At 44.1% G+C, this 14870-nt stretch overlaps 1 protein-coding gene across 2 annotated transcripts in view; it reads left to right on the forward strand.

The window, feature by feature from the left end:
* Positions 1-4328: 4328 nt before the first annotated feature.
* Positions 4329-14870, forward strand: part of Sema6a (semaphorin 6A) — a 125052-nt gene continuing 114510 nt past the window's right edge. The window contains exon 1 of one of the 2 annotated variants that reach the window (XM_046465842.2): positions 4329-5076. The gene's annotated coding sequence lies outside the window, so the exon portion shown is untranslated. The remainder of the gene's footprint in view (positions 5077-14870) is intronic. The other variant, XM_046465840.2, reaches the window with a different exon arrangement.

The following is a 14870-nucleotide window of genomic DNA, read 5'->3' on the forward strand; positions in this document are numbered from 1 at the left end:
TCACTGAAGACTTGACCAAAAGCCTTGTCAATGGAGTGCTAGGAACAGAAGCCAGAGGGAGGAGGTGGTTGTCAACAATCTTTGGTGATATCTGGGTTTGGAAGTGGAATCAGGGAGGGCTTGTTCCTAAGAGGAGAGAGACAAGCCAGTTTCTTTGTTGATCAGAAGATGTGAGAGGCTAGAAACAAAAGGTCAGAATTTCTGAGACTGTGTCAATTATTAAGAACATGCTGAAGAACTGGTCTCATGCTGAAGCTAGTTAAAGGAAAGAAAAATGGAGAAAGGAACAGGCCCCATGTACTCAGGGGAGTACAAGAGCAGTCAAGCTGGAATGAGAGGTGATTGTGATTTGGGAGTGGGATATCAGCATTAGTGCTTTAGAATATGGAGTCTTTTCTGAGGATAGGTCTAAGGTGAAGTCCCAGAGTGGATGGCAGAGGGGGAGAGAAAAAAGACAGTGTAGATGAGAAAGACAAAAAACTGAGACACCAGAGGGTTGATGGTTAGATGGAATGCTAACACTATAATGAACAATGATGACAACAGGAGGTAGGACAGATAAGACAGTGAGCCTGGCACTGAGTCTTGGAAGAACGAGGTAAAATGAGGTCTGTGAATGAGAGCATGGATGCATTTATAGAACCCAGCCTTCAAAGGTCGAAAGTTTTTGAGAGGGGGAGAACTGACTTGAAAACAGCATGAGGCAAAAAGATGACACTGACCTCACTTTTCGGCAGTATTAGGATAAAGGGACAAGAGGGAGAAGGAACAGTCCCAACAGGAAAAGGGGAAAGCAGTATTCCAGAAACATCCAGGATTCTTTGTAACGGCGATTTTCTCTTTAGAGAGAACTTCTCATTTAGAGAATGAAAAAAAAAAAAAAAAAGCCTAGGTATCACCCCAACTTAATGAATCAAAATTTCCGAAGTCTAGAGATTTTTGTCATTTAAGAGATTCCTTGGTAATTCTAATGTGCAAATGACTTTTTTTTTAAAAGAGAGGGAGAGAATTTTTTAATATTTATTTTTTAGTTTTTAGCACGCGCATGCCAGGTGAGCCTGCTACCGCTTGAGCCACATCCCCAGCCCCAAACGAATTTTAAAACCACTGATTTAAGGCAAAGAGAAAACTTTGGAGAAGAGGTTCAGGATACAGGATACAGATAGCTTTCTTCCTTATAATAGTCCAAATGTACAAATCATGTGCCTGGAGGACTCATACCTTCAAGGAGCTGAGCTATAAGCACTAGCATATCCTTTTTCCCAAATTCACTACTCCTTTCTGTCTTCAGAGATTTCCATAAAACAGCTAGTTGTGGTCTTTAAAGGGATCCTGGGCAAGTGTTTTGTTTTATTTTAATCTTTCTCCACACTTCCCCAGGTGATTTAAGGGAAGCAGATGTCACATAAGCATTTGTTGAAGGAGAGTTGTTTTGGGCGGCTCCCATCTCTGACCCAATTATTGACACAAGGCAAGCCACTTTTTTCCTGTGTGCCTCCATCTGACCCCTGTAAAATGTGACCTCAGGATTAATGTGGAGGATAACAAGGACGACAGAGATGCTAGTTAACATTTACAGAGCAGTGAGTGCCCTAGATTCCCCATCTACACACACCATCTAATCTGGACAATCCCTGGGAAATGAGTAGAATAAGTGACTCCAGAGAAGCTCCAGAAATAAAAGTGACTTGCTCAATATCACCAGTTAGTAAGTTACATAACCCCAGAAGGATTCAGGAGAACAAGGCCTTAATGATAGCACTTTGTGCTGTTTAACTACAAAACCTGCTAGAGTTTTGTCTAGTTGTAATGTGGTAATTCTTTAACTCTCATTGGCTCCCAAGGACCAGGGTAAACTGCAGGCTTCAAAGGTTTTGAAGGCGCAGTGGTTTTACTCAACAGTTAAGGCAGACAGCTGGGAGCAAGTCTGAGGTACACGGAAGAGGAAATGACATCAAGAGGTTTCATCGCTGGCTGGCCTCCCCAAAGGTGCTCCCTGGAGGATGTTTGGAGGCTTACAGTAGCTGGCTGTTCTTTCTCTCTCCTGGAGCATCTCTCTTGGGCAGGTGGAATTGTAATATGACGTGGTCAGGACAACGGTCACCTAACTGTATGGAAAGACTTTCGAATCTAATAATTGCCAAGAAGATTTTGGGTGGTATGTCTTTGCTGTGCAAAAGTAAACTCAAATTCTTTCCCTCTTGTATTCTACAATTTTAAATTAGGTAAATTTAATCTCTTGCCTCTTGGTTCAGTGTTACTACAAATTAAACATGCAAGTATTAATATTGCAAATAATTTCCCTTTAAACAATATCCTGAAACTCGATGTGGGGCATTTCCAATATATCCATAAAGCAAACAAGACAACTTAATTGTTTGTTTCTCCAAGGGAAGGAGCTAAACCCGGAATTAATTTGGTTCAGACTGTGAAACAATTCGTTTGCTCTGCCTAATTCTGCCAATTAAAGAACTTTTCCCAGACCCAATTAGCATGTAAATCAGCAGCGGAAAGTAAGGAAGCGGCCTTAGCGACCCCAGCAGGGTGGAAGTGCCTGACCAAGAACCTCCGGGAGGCTTAGGCCCAACCACTGGGCGGCCAGTTCGCGCCAGGATGAGTTTGGGGACCCCATTTGCACTGGCTCTGCCATCACCAGCCGAAATCTGGGTATTAAGTAGAGCAGCCAAAAGTTGAGAGCCGTGCAGGCAGCCAGAGCAGGATAGTAGAGTGACTTCCAGGAGCCCGCCCTCCACGCAGGCCACCGCAGCCCACAGCCAAGCGTCCAGCCTTCTCCTCAGTCCCCATCCCGAGCCAGCTTCTGGAGCCACAGGGGCTGCGCGCGCACCTAGGGCCGCGCTCCGCCCCCCCCCCCCCCATATCTGTAGTTGCCTTTGCTTGCCTAGGAAAGGTGGAGATAGCGGCCTCTGCTGGCAGTTTTGGAGAACAGCAGGACAACTGACTTTTCCCCCCACCCCCCGCTTGACCATTCTTCCTATCTTTTCCAGGTGGTTTATGCAATTAAAAAAAAAAAAAAGAAAAAGAAAAAGAAAGAAAGAAAAGAAAAAAAGAGGTGTGCTGAGTGAGGGAGGATGTGGTCGTATGTGGATTTATTCTGCATCCTTGAGTAGAGGTCTGTAAATGCAGGAACTGAAAAAAACAGAACGTGGACTTATCAGTGATGCTAACCTCAGTTAGGGAACAGGTACCGCTTCTGAGACCACTCAGTCTTACCGGGTCTAAGATTCTGATCTTACTTCTCCCTTGATTTTCTCCACCAACCTCATGACTAGTAAAGATTGCTTGTGCTTTGGCCGCCTGGTGTTAACATTCATTAAAGGCTACGGCCGCGGTCCGCACCATCTGCTAAGCCACTTGGGGAGCAGCAGCCGCGGCGCGCAGTTGCTTGCGGGACACAGCCGGCGCAGCCCGGAGAGCGCAGCGGCTGGGGGAGGGGAACTTGGTGTGGCCTGACCAGTTGGCACAAGCCTGTAACAGCAAGACGTCCTGGCTATTGTAAGTCCAAGTGGCGGAGGAAGGCTGTGCCTGCCATTCTTCATGTGATCGTAACAATAGCGCCTTGGAAGGGGTTGCGATTTTCCCCTTTCATGAAGCTGTTGGGTTCTCGTTGACATGGTTTGCGTCTTATCTCTAAAGTTTACTCATTTGTAAGAACAGTCCACACATCGTGGACTTCAAAACCAAGAAGTTTTAAAACGGACAACACCATTTCTGCACTGTAGTTTACCTACTTAACATGCTTTATGTGCGTAACTAACAGCTGTGTGCTTATCTTCCAAGAGTATTTTTAACCTCATCCGCTTCTATCCAATGGGTTCTTGGAGCTTCCATCATTTATAAAATCTACCTCTTGATACAGTAATCAGAATTAGAAAGTCTTGCCGTTCACTTACTCTCGTCCTTTCAAACTTTTCCATTTAAGAAAATCGATGAACAAATTCTTTCTTGTAACTCGCTCCAGCATTACGTCTATTTTTATTTATTTTTCTGATTTGGCAGGGCTCAGCAAAGCTTCCCGGGATTTTTCTTTTTCTTTCTTTCTTTTTTTTTTTTTTTTTTTTTCCTGTTAGAGCAGATGTGGGGGTAGGAGAGGGCTAGTCTCCAACCAGTGTCGCCCCCGCTGGGACCTCAACCTAGCACGCCGCAGAGCCGGGAATTGTGGTAGAAGGCAGCAGCGCTGGCCAGTGGGTCCAAAGCTCCACCTGCAGCCACACCGCGGAGGTTCTCCTTTCAGCATCGCTCATTGGCACGCACACACACCAACACACCACAGCTCTCCTTTGGGTCGGAGGAGACGCCAGCCAAAGGAGGCGGGGTTGCAGGAGGAGAGTCCGCTCTGCGCAATCCAGTCCGGGACTTGGCTCCGCCCGGGAGCGTCGGCCTCTCCGGTGACAGAGGAGTAGTGAGCTGCACGGGGTGAGGCTGCAGCCAACTCCGCTCCCCGCGCACTCAGCTGCCCAGGCGCTAGGGACGCAGTAGCTGCGCTTCTCCGTGGTGCCGAATGCCCGCGATGCCGGCCTAAGGAGCGTGCGGCAGCGGCCAGCATCGCCACACCCCGGCCACCGCGCTCCGGCTGCAGAAAGGGGACAGCGCTTTGCACCCTTGCCCCAGCCCCCACCCCGCCCCCCGTCCTGAAATGACTTGTTAATCGGCGCAGACACCACCAAGGGGACTCACCGGAGTGGAATCCAAGTGGAATTTGGATTTGGAGAAGAGTTTCTTGAACATTTACCCTCGTCCTTGTTGGTTCTTCTTCTTCTTTCTTTCTTTCTTTTATTTTCTTTTAATTTTTTAAAAAAAATTTGGCTTCTTTCTTGATCTCCCCTTCCCCACCTTTCATTGGAGATGATCACAGCTCGCTTGTATCCCAGAAAGTAGTCTTCACGACTGTTGCCCCAAAAGAGACAAGCACACATGTAGGAATGACAAAGGCTTGCGAACGAAAGAGCGCAGCTCGAGGCCCGGAGAGATCTTCTCGATAATGGATTACTAAATGGGATACACTCTGTACCAGTTCCTTCCGAGCCCTGGCTGCCTGCTCGTCGATGCACCGAAAAGGTACGGCCCGGGCGTCCCTGCGCGCCCCACCTCTGAACCACTGGGTTCCAGCCTAAGGGTCCCGGGGCTATCACCCGTGCGCTCTGTGGGCTTTGTGGTGCCTGCGCTTATTTCGTGCCCGGTCCTGGGGGAGCAGCCCTGAGCCCAGGCTGCAGCTCATCTCATTCCAGTGCCCCAGAGACCGTCGTGCTCCTTGTAGAGAGCTTCCCCACCCGCTTAGCGCACACGCCCGGCGCCGCCCCAGACAGCGACCCGGGGTATGGCTGCCCGGGCCAGGGGTATGTGTGCGGGACTGGAGGCTAGTTCTCACTCTCCGGCCAGCAGCAGGCAGAGTGAACCCGAGAGGGTGGGACTCTAGGAAGCACCCAGACCTAGTGTTGAATGCAGGAAAAGGGGAGAGGAAAGGATTTTGCCCTCGAGGGCTAGAGGCGGTTGGGTAGAACAGCGTTGTTTTCGTCCAGTGACAGGTTTAGGTTCTGGGGTGGGAGAAGAGGTTCTGTGGAGACCGTGAGGGAAGCGAAGAGAATCTTTTGTTGTCAGCGCTGGGTCTGGGCTGGGCTCTGTGGAGTGCGGGAAACTTGTAATGGCCCTGGGTACCCACGCGCCTTGCTTCTTGGTGAGATCCCCTCTCCAGAGGCCTCTGGCACCAGAGGTTCCGGGCTTTGTTTGCTCGAATAAGTGCCCTGGAGCGGCCTCTCGATGTGCCGCGGCGCCCCCGCCCTAGGTCCTGTCCCCCGCCTCAGCTCCCACCCGAGCTGCGAGGATACAGTTCGTCGCTGCTGTGTCTCCCTCAAGCACAGAGCCCCACAAGCTGAGCCTGGCCCCTGCTGCCCCCTCTTCCAAGATCTGTGTGGTCCCTCCCTAGAAAGGAGGTATCCCTGGAGGGGGAAGTGGGGGAGACACGACTAGTGATAGCCCTGTGCCTGCCACCCAGACAAGGACTCTGCTCAGGCCCCGGTTTGTGGCTGTCCCAACTCTGCAGCGCTGCCTCTGGGGCAGTCGGACGCTCGGGATCAAAGCAGGCAGTGCCCACCCACCCAGCCTGACCCTATTAATGTGCGAAGAGTCTTTTTTTCCTTATTCTCCACGTTTTTCTCAGTTCTCCACTATGGTATATGGTACAAAGCAGGATCCTGAGGTCTCCTCCCTACTCTCACCACCTGAACAGCACGGAGGGAGCCAGGGAGCTGTCCCGGACTTGAGGGTTTCGGGAAAGGAAACCTGACTCTGATGTCTTTCCTGCTCACTCACCGCCCCTATTCCCTGCGCCTCCTCCCCTTTTACAGCGCGGGGTCACTGGATCAGGCACTTCTGGAAAGTTTCTCTGAAAGCCAAGGGCTGCGGGCATAACAGGACTAGGGCTCAGCGTGCTGAGTCTGTGGGAAACCAGACCCAGAGGGAATTGTGTGGACAACCCGTATGAGGCTAAAAACTAGGTGCCGGCCCGGTAGAAGAGTGGCGCCTCCCGGCCCGCGCGGCACTTGCTGGACCAGTCTCTCAAGCAGTCGGGGAAGGGTTGGGTGGGGGTGGGAGTAGTGTACAGGGGTAAAACATGGGATGCTGGGGTTACCATATTGGAAGAGGCTGGTGTTAGGGTGCGTGTGGACACTGGCATGGGCTCGCTGGCTGGCGAGCGAGTGGTCATTTCCAAGCGCAGCATCCCGAGCCTCCTGTGACCAGCGCGCTGTATTTCAGCCTCCGAATGTCTGGGGAGGAGCGGAGCAGAGAGCCAGGTGTGTGTGGAGCTGGGGAGGAACAAGAGATTGGAGGCGCTGTCTGCACAGCCAGGGCAAGCATTTTCAGCGGCAGTCTCCATCCTGCATCGCCGTTCCGGGTTGATCTAAAGGGAGAAAGGTGACTGGGGAGTGCGGAGGCCAAGCACAGCCACCCAGGGATAGCTCCTTGTTTACTCTTGATGGAAATCGAGTTATTAAGGAAAGGTTAAAAACACTGGCGCGCGCGCGGACACACACACACACACACACACACACACACACACATCTATACTACTTGTACGTTAACTTTCTTTGCCTTGTGTGTGAAAAGCCATTTAAGCCAGTTACAGTATTCTGTCAGCAGGTCTCAGAAAAGCTATTTAATGCCCCCCAGCGCTGGTTTTTAAGTTTTTCCTGGGTAGAAAGGTTGAGTGCCTTTGCCTTGCTTTTCTTTAATCCTGATAATTGTCTGTCTTCCCTTGCTCCCCTCCACCCCCACCCTCTCCCGCGGACTTACATCTTGGGCATTAAGTCTACATTCTGCTACTGTGATGGCAGGGGAAGATTAATGGTTACAGATATGTTAATTCTTTATTTAACTTTTTTCCTAAAAATAAAGATGCCTGGTTCAATTCTGAATTGAAATACCCTATACTTTTTTTCACTTTCTCACACTTGACTCAAATGGCTAGCAGAAGTCAAGATTTCAAGCATTTTCTGTATTTTTAAAAAACGATTCTGTGTTTAGTCTTTGTGATTAAACTATCCAAGGCACCAAAGTTAATTATTAATCTAACCTTAAATATAGTGACAGAACTGTGTCTCCACCTATTAACCTAAACTATCTGTTGAAAATAATTGGACTAGCTCTTTGAGTTTGGTTTACCCATTCTAGTTTATAGATAACTTTAATGTGATCTTGACTAATCCCCTCTCCCTGTTTTTAGATACACTTAACTGAGGTGCTTTGTAAGACAGTCTAAAGCAGAAAAAAAGTAAACATGAAATTTAACACCTTGTTTTTTTGTTATGAGTCTTTTCATCTTGATTAAATAAGCTTTCTATTTTATGCTTTTATTTACTATATTTAGGAGTAACAGTCTTTACTATGTGTTATGTTTTGCAACTATCACCCTTTAGAAATTATTCTCAATAATGCATATAATCCACAAAAGTAAACATTAAACCTTCAAATCATTATCTCAGGAACCATCTGCAGAATATACTTATTGGACAAATACTTAAGTTAAAATTGGGTAAAAACTCATAAGACATGATATAGAAAAGTCAATTAAATGTTAAATGAATGAATGAAATAGTCACACATAGTTCATTCCATTTAGAGTAGACCTGTTTATTTTTGCTATAGTGGAAAAAAGAATCTACCTTCAACTATGTGGTTATTGCAAAGTGGTAATAAGTGCAACTCTTTGCACACAAACACATACCTTTCCATGTCTAGTGAATGCTTTTCCCCATTATTAAAAAAATAGCATTTACTTCTCAAGTGGGCATGTAATATTGCATCAGTGAGTTTGAGTGTGTTGAATCAGGATAGTGAGATTTAGGAAGATGGTTATCTTCTTCACTGCATAAAAATAAGAGATCCAAGTTTAAAAACTTGTGTTAAATTTAAAATAAGTACTTGTGGTTTAAAAGTAAATGGGTTATTGTACACCTATATGAAATGAAGAAAAATATTGTTTTGAACAGGGAAAACATTGCACACACACACACACACACACACATATGGGATATATAGTGGATTAGCTCTTTTTGGGGCAGTATAAAAGAGTGATGATGGGACCAAAAGTTTTTTTAGAACTAGATTGCCAAGAGCTAATATATTCTCCCATCTTATTTGTTTGTAGGAAGGAATCCCAGAACAAGCCAAACTAATTGTGAATGCTTTAATTAGGCATCTGCCATTTGCTTCAGTGTAAAGCCTAACTCTGCACTATTCCCTGCCCCCCCCCACACACACACACACATTTAGACAATTTAATGTCCTAGTCCCAGAGTGGGTGTTCCTTAACATATTTTCTTAAGAGCTCTGTGTCATGGCAGCTGCATTTGTGCTGCCAGGGAAAGGGGAAGCCTTGACGTATTCTGCAGTGACCTCCAAAATCAGTGCCCCCCACTCACTTGGAGCCAAGCCTATTTCAGAGTGAAGGCTTTTCTCATCTGCCTTTAAATGTGCTGCAAGAGCAACTGAGCTATTCTCTGCTAGTAACCACATGATTGTCTCTTGGGGATATGGTAAGGTAGGGAAGGGAGGGAGGCATTTAATCCCTTTGAAATGGGCAAATAAGATGTCATACCCACAAACCTCAAGGGGAGAAGGGATTCAGGACTACTTCTCAGCATGGGACTATTACAGTACAGTATATACACAAGGGTATCTTGCTTTGTGAAATAGATGAGCTCTCTTGCAAAACTTTTTTATTGGAATACTTCTAATTACACTAATGGAGAGTATCATATATAACTATCACTACTTTCTGATGATTTTCAAAAAATCTTTTCAACCTACACCTCTATCCTGGAGCTTGCAAATTGCCAGTGTTTACTGGGACTCAATAGACATCTCAAACTTTATATGTTAAAAAAAGCTTTTCTCATAATCTCTATTATAGCAATTCCATTCTTTGAGTTGCTCAGGCCTCAGAATTAAAGAATTACCCTTGACTCCTCTCTCTCACATCTGCATCCATGGTAGCTCCACCTTCAGAATGCTCACTGACTTCCTCCAGGTCATCCACATCACTGACTTAACACGTTGGCCAAGTCACGGTCCTCTTTTGTAGGTTACTGTGCCAAAGTCCCAGCTAGTCTCCCTGCTTCTGTTCTTGGCTCCTATCAACTTTACTCAGCATAGCAGTATTTTTTTTGTTTTGTTTTTTTTGTTTGTTTGTTTTTTTCAGGTCAGCTAAATCAGATGACTTCTCAGCTGAGATACTTTTCCCATCTTATTCTAATAAAAGCCTAAATCCCTCCTGTGGCCTTTGAGCCCCACATAATCTGCACTCAGGACCCTTCCTGACTTCCATTCCATAGGCATGATGTCTCATGTACCATGAGTGAGACATTCACCTGTATGTTGTTTTTCTAGTCTTGGTGATGGATTGGCGCCTACTCGTTCCCACAATCTCACCCAGTCCCCTTCTATGGCTAAAAGCACACATCTGTGAGGCACCTGGTTGTAGCTGAAGAAGGGCTGAGTTAGGTAAAAGCAACTTGCCAAGAAATAGAGCTAAGGAGACTGCCAGCATTTATGGGGTGGAGCTTTTGACCCTGGCCTCATTTGTTCTGCATTTTAACTGCTGGCCACAGAAACTTCTGGCATTTTTGGAGTTTGTCAATAGTTTTACATTTTCATTTTCTTGTAGGAGAATGTAGTTATGCCTGTTAACGCATATAACTTGTCAAAGACTCTGTACTTGGATTCAGAAAATTTGAGTTCCAGATTCTTAGTTCCTTGGATCAGCCACTGAGACTGCATTATTTTTAATAAAATTTGTGAATAGTAAACCTATTCTTTTTACTATGTAGGATATCAGGAAGAAGCACAAATGTGAATGTATTTGATGAAATATAACATGTACTCTGGAAATTTGGAAAGTTTGATGCTAACTGCCCTTCCCACCCTGGACTCTGGTCATAAGAAGACCCCACTTCATCATCTGCTACATTATAAAGACTGTATTCTGTTGAGTAGTTGCAATTGTTGCAGTTTTAATGTAAACCACATTATGAAATTAAATAATATTCTTGAATTCATTGAAAATGCTTAATCCACATAGATTGTGGGCAGCAACTGTATTAATCAGAATGTCATCCACGTCAAATAAAGGTTGCATTAAATATAACCATTAAATTGGGCAAGGTCATGGGAGTGGCACCCGGCCAGGCATTGTTTAAAAAAAAAAAGTAAGAGAATTGTTTTGTCCAGTTAAGTTCTGAAATCATATACGTCAATGTAATCATAAATGTCAAGCAGACACATCAGGGTGAACCAGGAGTAGGAGGGAAGTTTTGATCTTTGCCATAATAAAGGCCAAATGCACTAGGTTTGGTGGGGTGAAGTTCATTAATGTGGAGGGACTGTCAGAGGAAATGTAGTGGATAACTCTGGAGGCAATAGTTTTCTGGCAGGAACACTTGGATTTGTCTGCTTATTCCCCCTCCCTCCCCCTTTTTGCCATTTACAAACAAACTTTGAACTAGTTCTGTAACTTTCCCGCCACAGTTTCCATGTGTAAATTGCTAGTATGATGATAATGTTATGGTTGCTGAAGAAAAAAATGTGATAGCATCCATAAACTGCACAGCACAATGCTTGGCACACAACAAGTACCCATTTAAAATAAGGTGTTATTTTTATTTGAGTCACTGGAAAACGCCTAGAGAATGGATTTTATAAAAGCAGAGTGTTTTGTGGGGAAAAGTACATAAGGAAATGGATCTGTAATATAAAGAGATGATGCAGAGGAAACAACCTTTGGACTAGAAATAAGCATACACACCGTAAGCCCACTAATGGTGTCATGGGTTTCAGCCAAAAAGCGTGTGAACAGATCAGTTGCAGGGGAAGAGGAGTAATGTCCTTTTCCTAACTTTGGAAGTTAAATATCACACCCAAAACATGGAAAGGAGAAAAAAAAAACTATTATAAATAAAACAATAGTAAGCTGCTCAGGTCTTCATGTCAAATGAGAGCCTAAAGGATAGTTGTTGTTGTTGTTGTTTTTAAAATTATAACTATTATTTAATAACACTCAAAAATAAAATACACAATCTGCACTTACATTTAGAACCTGAGAGCTGAGAGCAGACTCTTCAGGGATGAGTTGAATTCCCAAGTCGAAAATTTGCAGGAGAAAAGCTTTGCTCCCACTAGCCTCTTCCAGGAGGTAATGACCAGAATTTCTGCAAAAAGGTCTTCTGAGTGGCTGTGCAGCAGCCTGGTCACTCCTTCCTGGTTATGCTTGAAGTCAGTTTGGAAGAGCAATGAGTCTGCAAACAAAAGCAAGGTAGGACTGACCCTATCTGACCAGAGTAGAGACAGTGCTGCTATACTGACTGATACCCTGCTACAGAACCTGAACCTGGATTCATACAAGTCTTTGTTGGTGAGAAAAATCTGGCTTATAAAAGGCACAGCAGAGACATAAATTGATATTATCACCACAAATCCCTGAGGACTCCTGCTGCCGCTGTGTCTTCTAGGAATCCCTTCATGGCTTAGAATTACAGTTATTATCATCCAGGGGGGGAAAAAATTTCTCAAATCCTGTATTTGGAAAGGGGATGTAAAGAGACTGAAATAAATCAGCCATGAGTGTGGCCCAAAGACTGAAGGACTGGATCCTCCCAAACAGCCAGAGTGTTGACTTGCTTTGAAAGTATCGTTAAGTAATAGGTATTTCCATTTAGGTGCAGCCTTTTGACCTGGGACTTTCCTTTAATATGACTAGGCACTTTCTAGTGGTTTCCAGCTAACCTATAATTGCCATCTACAGAAAATGTAATTCAAAGAATTCATGCCAATTTGAAAATTTTAACAGAAGGGACTCTAAAATTGATGCTTTTAAAATTATCCTCCTGGCCTTCAATTCTCTCATTTCTCTAAGACCACCCTTTGGCCACAATTTATTTGAGGCATGTATAGAACAGGATAGGAGCTGGCATTGAGCCCAATGAAAACATGCTATTGGAAAATAAACCTTTTAGGGAGGGACTGAGAAGAAATTAGGAATGTATTAATTCTTGTTTAATGTTATGTGGGAACTTTATAGATGAGCTGTCTGTGCTGGGCTCTTCTTTCCTTTTTCCTATTGGTGATTCTTAAGGAGAGTATTCAATCTTTTCATTAATATTGCAGCACCTCCAGTGCTTCCCCACCCCTCCCCCAGACTCCTACTGTCCTTGAATGAGGAAACTGAGAGAATACTGATTGAGCTGATGAATGGAAATGTTCCTTTCCTGAAAATGGAATGCTTTATGAAAAATTGTATTCCACAGAACATACTCAAAACAACCCGACAACTGTCCCTCCTCCTTTCTACCTCGGAGAACCACATGACTTTCATTCACATATTTTGGTTTTTGAATGCATTTGTTCTTAGGCCTCAAATGCCCAGGTGGAAACCGTTCTTTCTATTCAGCTTTTTACTATTCTAAATCTGTGAGCATCTGAGTTACTAAGAACATTCTCATCCCTGCATAGTAAGCGATAAATAGCAACCCAATTGTTTACAGCATTCTAAACTCTCGAGTATGTGCAGCAGAATGGCCGTGGAGTTGATTTTTATAAGAATACTTGTTAATGGTTTGCGAGATGGATTCTGTGCTAATTCTGCTCGCATCATGAATGATGGTCCCAGCTAGACACTGTCGCTGGGATCTTCATCTATTAATCATGGAGGCTGCTTTCTTATTCGGTTGCCATAGTTTCAGTGCCTCAGATTGAGTTGGGGTGTCTGGGGAAGGGTTTCAGACACACTAGGGCTTGCAAGCTTTGCAGTTATTTTGGCAATTGTGCTCAGAAAGAACTGAAAACGGCTTCTCATATAATTCAGTGTTGGATTAAAAGAGACAACTTCTGAGAGTGTCTCCCTGGACCTTGTTATGTGCACATCCAGCTGATATTTACTCCAGGATTTGCCTCTTACTCAATATTGCTGGTGAAAAGAAATTACGGTCCAGGAGCTGATGTCACTTTCATCTTTCAACAAGAAAGCAAAGGGGTGTGAATTCTTCATTAAGGGTTATACATAAATGTAGAGGTAAAAGAGGGCATTCATGACTTTGCTCAAAATTTCAGCTTCATAATTTGGTTTTGGCTCTGCAAATGGCTAAATAAATAAAATGACATCATCAGTGTTGTGTGTTGTTTTGTTTTGACAATGTAAACATTTAGAGTTTTACTTCAGGTTTAATCTTTAGTTTTTAGGTTCCTCTGTAAGGAGGAACTAGAGACCATTTTACTGTATTTTGTGAAAAAAAAAAAGATAACACATTTGGGACTGTAGCTGCTTTGTCAGCTCTTGAGTGTATAAACAATTTTCATTACTTTAAGAATTTTAATATTTTGCTTTTTTTTGAGTTTTAACTCCAGGGATGACTAGGAAAAGCTTTCCGGTTGTGTATATATTGTGTGACTCAGTCAAGGAAAGATTTGGGGAGCAAAGTGCTACGAGAGAAGAGTGCTACACACACTCCAGTGATTTATGTGCTTCATGTGTGATTAGGGACACAGCTTGCTTTTGTTAGGTAAATTTGGCCTGTGTAACAGATACCAGTAAACTTCTTATTGTTTTAGTTCCCGTTTCTCAAGTGGACTTTCAAGGACTCCTACTAGTCTAAGCCAAGCAATTTAATTATTTGTAGATTAAAACATAAAATAATCTCACACTTGAAGCAAATAGTGCTGAATTCAGAACTTGCAAGGCATCAAGTGAGTATCTAGGCACATTCAGAAGAAGAAAACTTTTGAATTCATTACAAATGGGACTAATCTAGAAAATTAGCCACTTTTTGTTTTTTACTAGAAAATGACTAGTTTTTTATTTCAAAGTGAGCTTCAAAAAAGCAGTCGTTTTAAATTTCCCCAGACCTGGCCTGCCAAAATTTTTGTGTAAGATCAACAAGCATTTTTAATGCACGTGCCTATTATATAGACCCCTCCTATACCAAACCACACTAAATGATTGATTTTAGAGGCCAATAATGTGAAGTAAATTAAAAGGATAACGTGGCCTTAATTGCTACTGGCTTCACCAGGCTTCTGGGCACCGGAATTCCTTGTGGAGAAACACTTTAAAGTGTCACAGCAGTTTTTGATCATGTGGTCTGGCTTAGCTATAGGCTGCAATTCTCCCCCAGCCCTTCCCCACCTCCCCTCATGGTCTCCCAGAAGCCAAGAAAATGTGCATTTGTAAATTCAGTATAATGGACCCCTGATTATTTTCAGGATAAGAAATAGTTCCTTCTCTTTTTGCTGTATTTCCTGAGTTAGCTGTTGAAAAGAAGAGAGAGACAGACAGACAGATAGATATGGAGTGGAGGAGAACAGTG

Source organism: Marmota monax, unplaced genomic scaffold (assembly GCF_021218885.2).
Source record: "Marmota monax isolate L192 unplaced genomic scaffold, Marmota_monax_Labrador192_F-V1.1 WCK01_AAM20220418_F8-fsc00097, whole genome shotgun sequence".
Taxonomy (NCBI): Eukaryota; Metazoa; Chordata; class Mammalia; order Rodentia; family Sciuridae; genus Marmota; species Marmota monax.